Source organism: Felis catus, chromosome C2, assembly GCF_018350175.1.
Source record: "Felis catus isolate Fca126 chromosome C2, F.catus_Fca126_mat1.0, whole genome shotgun sequence".
Taxonomy (NCBI): domain Eukaryota; kingdom Metazoa; phylum Chordata; class Mammalia; order Carnivora; family Felidae; genus Felis; species Felis catus.
The window spans coordinates 120282731-120291465 of record NC_058376.1 but is presented as its reverse complement, the minus strand read 5'-3'; the positions used below and the strand labels follow the sequence as shown (position 1 = coordinate 120291465).

Below are 8735 nucleotides of genomic sequence, written 5' to 3'. Positions count from 1 at the left end.
ATATTTTACTGGTATATTAATAAAAAGATTTCTGCCTGATGTTTTAGAAATTACTGGCTACTGGAAACATACTTAATTTACTAGGATTTCTTTGCAATCATTATGCCTACTCAGGAGTTTTTGCAAGGTGAGCAAAACTCACTTACAAGTGGTTTTTTGATGTGATGAAATTTTTATGAATGCTAGACTCAACAATTAATGAGGTTAAAATAATATTGTATTTTGGCAATAAACATTTATTTATTTATATTTTGCTGGTTGCTTTTCATATTTGGGAGCCCGTGATTTTACATTCTGGCCTCAAACATTTTTGTAGATCTCTGAAGAACTTACAGGACACAGGCCCTGGACCTAGAGTGCCTGATGGAGAAGATGGTCTCATAGGATCATAGACTCTGCACATTTGTAACTTATCAGGAGTGGGTCTAGGTGCTGTCTGAAAGAGGCAAAGGACATTTTAGGAGATTGTCTTTTAGCTCTGGCCTCCACTCCATTCAGCCCTGATTCTCCTTTTAATGTCTCATCCCCCCTACCCGCCCCATCTTCTTTTGGTTTTCACTCTCTGCACTCATTGAAACCTGTCAGTTGCATCACCTGCCCTCAAGGCCACAATTCCTGGCTAATTGGGCACAATGATCTGCATTATTTTTTTTAACTTTTTTTTAAATTTATTTTTGAGACGGGGAGAGACAGAGCATGAACAGGGGAGGGTCAGAGAGAGGGAGACACAGAATCTGAAACAGGCTCCAGGCTCTGAGCTGTCAGCACAGAGCCCGACGCGGGGCTCGAACTCACGGACCGCGAGATCGTGACCTGAGCCGAAGTCGGCCGCTTAACCAACTGAGCCACCCAGGTGCCCCAATGATCTGCATTATTAAATAGTTGCAGTGCTGGGCTAAGTCATTCATTTTTGTACTCCTTCACAAAGGAGGGTTAGCAAATGTGAGTTGAAGGTAAGAAATGGTGGATGGGTTCTTTGCAGTAACTAGAAGGCATCTTCCCTTCCCAGGTAACGTGGCTAGTTACAAGGCCTTCTGGTGAAGGTGCTCCTGTATGGAAGTTCCTTCAGTGTCTCTCCTCCAGTCTTGTCCCTATTCAGAGAGTGGACAATGGAATGAGGGGGAGAGGAATGAAGATCACACATCTGAGATCTGATTATACAACTGCCTTTTCAGTCTTGCCACTCAGATTATGCTTTGAGGATAAGTAGCATCTGTATCACCTGGATAAGTAGCTTGTTTGAAATACAGAACCCCAGGCTCCACCACAGGCCTGCTGAGTCAGAAGCTGCATTTGAACAGTCTCTAGGTAAGTTTGTGTGAACATTAAGGTTTGAGAAGCCCTGTACCAGACATCACCACCTGGATGTCCCTTAAGTACTCAGTGTCCACTAGTATGAATCGAACCTGCTCATCTGCCCCCACAACTTGTCTTGCTCCTGACGTTTCTTTCTTTCTGGCTTTATGGGGTATCTTAAATATAATTTCATCATAGGACTTGTGTATTGTGTATTATGTTTTATTTTTACTGCATTCTCCCTGTTGTATTATAAGCTTCTTGAAGACAGGTTTTAAGTCTATTCAGTTTCTATCACCAGCAACTTTCAGTGAGACTGAAGCAAGCTTGACTTCTCTGTACCTCAGTTTCCTCATCTGTAAAGTGCAGGGTCTTCATCTTAAAGAGTCCTTCCAACCCTAACATTCTGTGATTCCATGATGTGCCTAAAAGAATCAGAAGTGTGAGGTTGAAGCACCTTGAAAGCCACCTAATTCAACAACTTCCTTTCCCTATCTTGCCCCATGATACTCTTGCTAAAGGTAAACCCCTCAGCCACATCTGCCTCAAGTGATGGTCCAGCTTAAGCATAGCCATCTCTAGTAACAGAGAATTTAGGACCTCCGCATCAGTATATTCTATTTTCAGAAGACTCTACATTTTTAGAAACGTATTCTTATATTTTTGACACTTCATAGTTAAACTAAAAGAGAATGGATATTGGGATAAGATAGAACTGGTCTCCAGTTCCATGAGAGCCACTAACTAACCGTGTAAGTTGGACAGACTCTAAGATGACTTTGTGACCTCTGCCTTCTGGTGTTCATGTCCCTGTGTAATTCTCTTCCCTTGAGTATAGGTGAGTCCTGTGACTTAGTTCTAGCCAATAGAATACAATAGAATTACACTATGTGGCAAAGGTGATGTCACTCCCACAATTATATAAGATTCCATGTCCCTAACAGACTGTCTTGCTATCTCCAATGCTGGGTTTGAAGAAGCAAGCTGTCATTAATTTTATAGCCACAAGGAAACAAATTCTGCCATCAGCCTGAGGGAAATTGGAAGGGGAAACTTCTCCAGTCGAGCCTCTAGATAAGAACCCACCTCTGACTGACACCTTGATTTCAGCTTTGCAGCAGACCCAGTAGGCCTTTCTTGGCCTCTTGACTCTCAGAAGCTGTGCAATAATAAATATGTGTTGCTTTAAGCTGTTATTCATATTTCAAGAAGTGTGGAAGGGAGGGAGGTATCATGGCAGTAGTAGCGAAGTAGGGGTGGATCAATTATGTGACTTTGGGTGCAAGTGATAGAAGATTCAACTACTGACAGTGGATTGAATAATAAAGATGTTTAATATCCCATATAAGCAGTGAAACTAGACAGAAACCAGTCTTTAGGCTTGCTTAAGAAAGTAGTTCAGTGATGTCATCAAGGATTTATGCCGTCTCCATCTTCTGTCTCTGTCATCTTCAGTGTGTGTCTTTGTCTCTCAGTTGCTTCCTCATGGTTGCAAGATGGCTGCAGTAGTTCCAGGCATCACCAAGCCCAGCGATGGAAAAGACGCCTTATTTTTTCCTTCTCATGCATCTTTGTTTTTAAGATCCCACCCTCCCTCTTCCCTTCTTTCATATCTCATTGGCCGAAACTGTACTACATGCCACCCCTAAAATAACCAATGGGAAAGAAAAGAGACCATCATGTTGTGATTGGTTAATGAAAATTCTCTGGGGTAGAGGAGAACCAGGTCTCCTCTGAAGTACAAGTCTCCCTAATCCTTGAATCAACTCAGGGTTCTGTTAGCAGGGGAAATAGGGTATGAGATGGCAACTGATGACATCTGCGATAGGGTGGGTGATGCCTTTGGGTACTGAGGCCTAGCTCTGTTTCAAATCCAAGTCTGAAAGTGGCTACCGTTTCTTGGATGTAGATTGACCCTTTACAAATTCTCAAGCACTTTAACGGGTAGCTGTGGGTTTTATTCTGGACATACTAGATTTCATCAGACCTAAGAAACCACACAGTATAAGATTCACCATTATTTTATGAACTTCTAAGATTAAAAAAGTGGCTTTAAACTCTGACATAATGTCCTAGAAGTAGTTGTATGTGGCCCTTGCATCTGTAACACTAGCCCTTTGCTACTCTGAAATTTCTTTCGTCTCTTCCAAGGGATTCTGCTGTTACTACTGCTTTCAGTTGCATTGTTGGTGTGGGGCAAATATAACTGCATCATTTCTCGTGGATTTCTTCTTTTTTTAGGTCTTGAAAGCAGTTGGTTGTTGCTTTGGGAGAAAGTATGGAATTGCAGTTGTTCCTATAACAACAAATATTTGCTTCACAAATGTCAGTTTACACCCCACTCCTCTGTTTCTTTATGCACACACAATAGCTCATTATTTGAATGCCAAAATGTAGGATAATCTTTTGAGAGACTTTTAAATGGCATTGAACCTCAACACCCGTCCTTGCAACCACATATTGAACTCAGCTGAAATTCAGATGACAATATAAACAGCTGTGACCAAGTTTGCCATGCAGAGGCAATGACAACTATACCATGATTGCCTTGATTCTGAGGCACATTTTGATTTGAAAGATGTTAAAACGTGGGAGGAAAAAGGCATGTCTTAGAATGGATGAAATATGGTACATCTAAATAGTGCAATAGTCTTTGGCTTAATCAAAACTATTGATGGCTTCATGTTCCTCATTAACGTCCAAGAGAGTGCAGGCTCTGCAATATACTAAAAATGCAGGGAAAAGCTGGTCAGTCGTGGCTTGAATGGTTCTAATTACATCGGAGAGATGTGGAGCAAGGCTCTTTGCTGAGCTGGCTGTTCAACATGAGTGGTCACCACCGGTGCTTATGATTTTCTCATTGCTAATTGGACAAATGCTTGTGTCGTCTGTCACTTCCTGAATCTGTTTTCTGCTTCACTGCACTCTTCACTAAGGCAATAAGATACTGCTAGAAATGAAGAGGAGTATGTGTGCACGGACACACACACACACACACACACACACACACACAAGAGTGACAGAGACAGACGAGAGAGGCAGAGAAAGAGACAGAGAGAGGAGCTTGCCAGTCTTGAGTTTAGTGAAGAAAATCACTTGCTGTAAAAGGTTGGTTCCTGAAATGCTGAGATCCAGTCAGCCATGTGAAATCAGAGAGAAACCACAGCCCTTAGTGGGACTCTGTGGATGGGGCTTCTGGGCATAGTCTCCCTCAAGGGCCCTCTCTCGAGATGAGTGTGGGCTCCTGCTGCTGTGCCTGCATCCGAACGCTGCAAATCCTGGAAAACAAAACCAGGTTCAAGATCAGACTGCCCTGCGTGCAGATACAGGTTTCCAGAGGAAAAACAAAGAAAGAAGAAAAAAAAAGTGTGAGAACCATCTTATCTGATGTCAAACAAGTGAACAGCACTTTCTTTTTTGATGGTTTGCTGCAGAAAAGAACACTTTTTTGGCAAAACTCCACTCTGCCTTGAAGTTGGCTGTTCTTCAGAATCCTGGTCCCTGGCCCACCCACCCTGCATGACTATTTGCTGCGTTGCACGAACTATACTAAAATGGCAGCATGTGCTTGTCAGATGCAGGAAGGGAGGACTGGAGTCACAAACATCTCTCTGATCCCCATGGTCCCCTTTTGTCCCCAGCACAGGCAAGTTGAGGCTGAGGCAGTTGGTGATGTGATTTTAGTAAACCCCATCTTTCTTCATGCTTCTCCTAGCCCTGAAATCATTGCTTATTCTTCTAACGTTTGTGCTTTTTAAATTTTACCTCTTGCCTTGGTAGAGTAGAGGAAAAGAAAACTTCTTTCTTTTTTTGCGAATAGTGTGTGGTATTAGACCACCACACATTAGTGAGAGGTTCGAATCTGATAGAATGAGGTTCAAAACCTGGCTCCTTCACATACTGATGTATTACCCAGGGTGAGATTGTTAACCTCTATAAATCCAGGCCTGCTTATCTGAAAAATGAAGGTCATAATGCGAAACACCTCCCTGATTGTTTGAGGATGAAATGAGATCCCTCATGCACAGTCATGGCTGCCTGGCACCTGCTAAGTGTCCGAGAAATGGTAGCCAACACTGCTATGTTCCGTTTATGCATTTTTAGGGGGTTTAAGTTCATTATTAGCCTTTACTAATTCCATTACTGTCAACCCCTATGTTCCCAAAGGGAGGATCTGGCCCCTGACCTTGTTTGGTTCTCACAACACTCTTTCTGTGGGCGATTGATTGCACCTCCCTCCATCTTGTGTCTTCTAGCTCTCTGTTTCTCCTGTTGGTCAAGCCTCTCTTCCCAGCCCCAGATGTCCCCAGTCTCCGGCTGGCAAGACCCAGCTTGCAACTAATACTGAAACTGAACTCAGTGTCTTCTCCCCAAATGTGCTTTTCCTCTGAGGTTTCTCTCTCACACTGGCTCCCAGGCGCCCCACACAGAACTGCAGCTCATCCCAGCCCCACTTTCTCTATGACTCTCCACTTCCAGGGATTCACCAACACTCCTCTGCCCCCTATGCTCCGTCCCCTCATTCCTGTCCCAGTGCCCGTGGACTTCTGTAGTTTTACTGTAATAAGCATTCCTAACAGGCCTTGTTTCCATTTTCTCCATCTACCAATCCATCCTTCCCTCTGTTGCTCTTATCTATTTACATTCCTGTTTAAAAACCTTTTGTGGTGCCACGTCATCCTCAGTGTAAAATCCAAACTCCTTAACAGGGCCTGCAAAACCCTTCCTGATTTGATCCACCCCTCTTGTTCCTACAAAGGGACTTTTCCCTTTGTTTTCAAATTCCTCACACTCCAGCCATATGGGAATGCTTGGAACACTCTTCCTTTTTTTTTTTTTTTTTTAAGTTTATTTATTTTGAGAGAGAGACAGAGACTGTGTGTGCATGCTTGCCTGAGAGCGGGGGAGAGCCAGAGGGAGAGAGAATCTTAAGCAGGCTCCATCCAAGCCCAGCACAGAGCCCGACATGGGGCTTGACCCCATGAACCCTGAGATCATGACCTGAGCTGAAACTAAGAATCGGACACTTAGACTCAGCCACCCAGGCACCCCTTGAATACTTTTTCTGATCAATGGGAATCTCCTGAACTTTGCATAAATTCTTCCCTCAGTCTGGAATGCAATCTTCCTAATTTTTTCTTTGGGTTATTAATTTCATTGGGTGATTCATTTCAGCTCAGTTGACTCCCATAAAGCCTTTCCTGACTGTACTCTCAAATATGGGTTAGGTTCCCTTCCATTGCACTTCATTCCTTATGCATTCCTTAATCGTAACTCTTACCACACTCCTTAAATGAAGGGAATTTATTTTTAAGCTCTGTATCCACCATACTTAGCATTAAGCCTAGCACATGATAGAAATACAGTATGTTTTCTGAAAGAGTGAATAGAAGAAGGAAGGAAGGAATAGATCATTTTGATGGTAATAAATCTAGAAAGTACACGGTCCTCTGAGACTCGATGCAACATTTCAGTACTTGCCACAGCAGACTTTATATTGGGATATAAATTGCCTGTGTTCCCTCTCAGTTGTCTGCACATGAACAGAACCCCACTGTGCTCTCCAGAATCAAATACCATTACCTTCTAGGGCCAGGTTCCGGGCGTGGGAGGAATGAATCAGCCAGCTTGCAAGTTCTGTCCTTCTGACAATGGAGGTCACATAAAGAGTTTAAGTCCACCTTCTCAGCCACTTGACCTAGGAGTACTGAAGACTCTGAGAGAATAAATGCCAAGATGCATCAGTACATCAGTCCTGATTCCGGCCTTTCTCATTGGATACTGTTCAGTTTTTATTTTCAAGCGGCCTTCTAATGGTTAATAACCTCTCTTCCGTCTCACTTTCTATCATTATTTCCTGTTTCTCTGTAACAAAAGAGAGATTTTGACAACACATGAATATATCTGTAGATCTGGGGTGCTCTTTCAAAGCTTGTGGGTTTTTATGTTTTTCATCAGATTGTCGAGACTTCTGAATCTCTAATTTACCCTGAATGTATGCCTGTTCTGAGCAGCTCTGATCAACTTAATTTTCAAAGCGTTTGTCTTCCACACACGGAAGGGGTTTGAACAGTTCCTTTACTGGTCTGTGCACTTTTGGTACTTTTGTCCCTTATTTCTGGGAATAGTGGACTAAAGGACTAGGGAGCCGGCAAAGTTGGAATTTATTAGGAGGACTTGCCCCTCTCTAGATCATTAACAACTTCAATGAAAAAGAAGTCATTAAACGAAAAACTTCCTGTTTTTTTTTTGTTGTTGTTGTTCAGCCATTATAGATCAAAAGCTGATTTCAGATGAGGGCTAATGCCTTTTATTTTTATATAAAGGATCTTTGAAGTGCCAAGAAGGCCATGCCCATTCCTCAAGTGGGTAAACTTGACAAGGGAGGTTACTAGATTGATCCAAGGTCATACAGCAAGTTAAGTGTCAGAGTCTGGGAAGAATAAACACCCAGGCCCTGACATGCTGTCACTGCAAAATTTTGCCAAGTGTACCCTAATGGTCTGATATTTTATAGCTTAGGTGACAAACTTCCTTTATCAGTCACTGTCTTCCTTTGTGACTAGACAGTTTTTTTTTTTTTTTTTTCTCATAAGCCCAGGAGATTTGGCCTCCTTTAAAGCTGACCTCAGGATCCTTTAATTCACAAGCTTGTCATCCTCAGGTACTCAAGACACAATGAATGGGACACACAGTTCCTAGGAGGCTTGCAGACGTCTTTTCCCAGGTGACACCAGCCTGCGGACGAATCAGAGATGATGTCCTGGACTGATGCCCTGAGAATCCCAGCATCCTCCCTGCTGTGTAGTTCTTGGCTGCACGTTTAAAAGACAATCCCAGAACGTAGGCCTCAACCTCAGAGATTTGTATTTAATTGGTTTGGGATGAGGCTCAGGCATGGTTATTTAAAAAAGAAATCTCTTTGAATGATTTTAATGTATGACCAGGGTTAAGAACCAATATTCTTGTCTACCTTGCTGATTTGGTGCAGAATCACTTCATCCTTAAAAGCAGGCTTTGTAGAGCCATGGCCAAACAGGTCAGAACTTCACTCTATTTTTAATTTAAGCCACATTTACTGTACTCTGCAGATGCTGAAGAAAGCTGGCTTATCCTAGCGAGTCACAGGCTAATGATATAACTTCTCTGTAAGGCGGCCCAGACAAATGAAGCAAACTCAATCTCTCATCTTCTAAAGCAGCTGGATGGGTAGAGCGTGAATGGAACAGGCTGGCATGCCTCTGGAGTGAGGAAAATTGTGTCTCTTGAACCTGTCAGAAGTTCTTGAAATAAAGCAGTGGATAAAAGGGACCAGTGGCTATAATTTATTTAGTTTTTTTTTTTTTTTTCAGAAGCCTTTGATAAGTTCTTCATAAGAAGAACTTACAGCTTGTTCTGGTAACTGGGGAGCTTGTAACTGGGGAGGAAACTAGAAAACT

The 8735-nt window shown here is 42.6% G+C and overlaps 1 long non-coding RNA gene across 1 annotated transcript; it reads right to left on the bottom strand.

Moving 5' to 3' along the window:
- Positions 1-2606: 2606 nt before the first annotated feature.
- LOC109491466 lies at positions 2607-7179 on the bottom strand. The gene is made up of 2 exons (XR_002144824.3): positions 6880-7179; positions 2607-4574 (listed from the first exon to the last, which is right to left on the bottom strand). It is a non-coding gene; the product is annotated as an uncharacterized LOC109491466 (long non-coding RNA).
- Positions 7180-8735: the final 1556 nt, after the last annotated feature.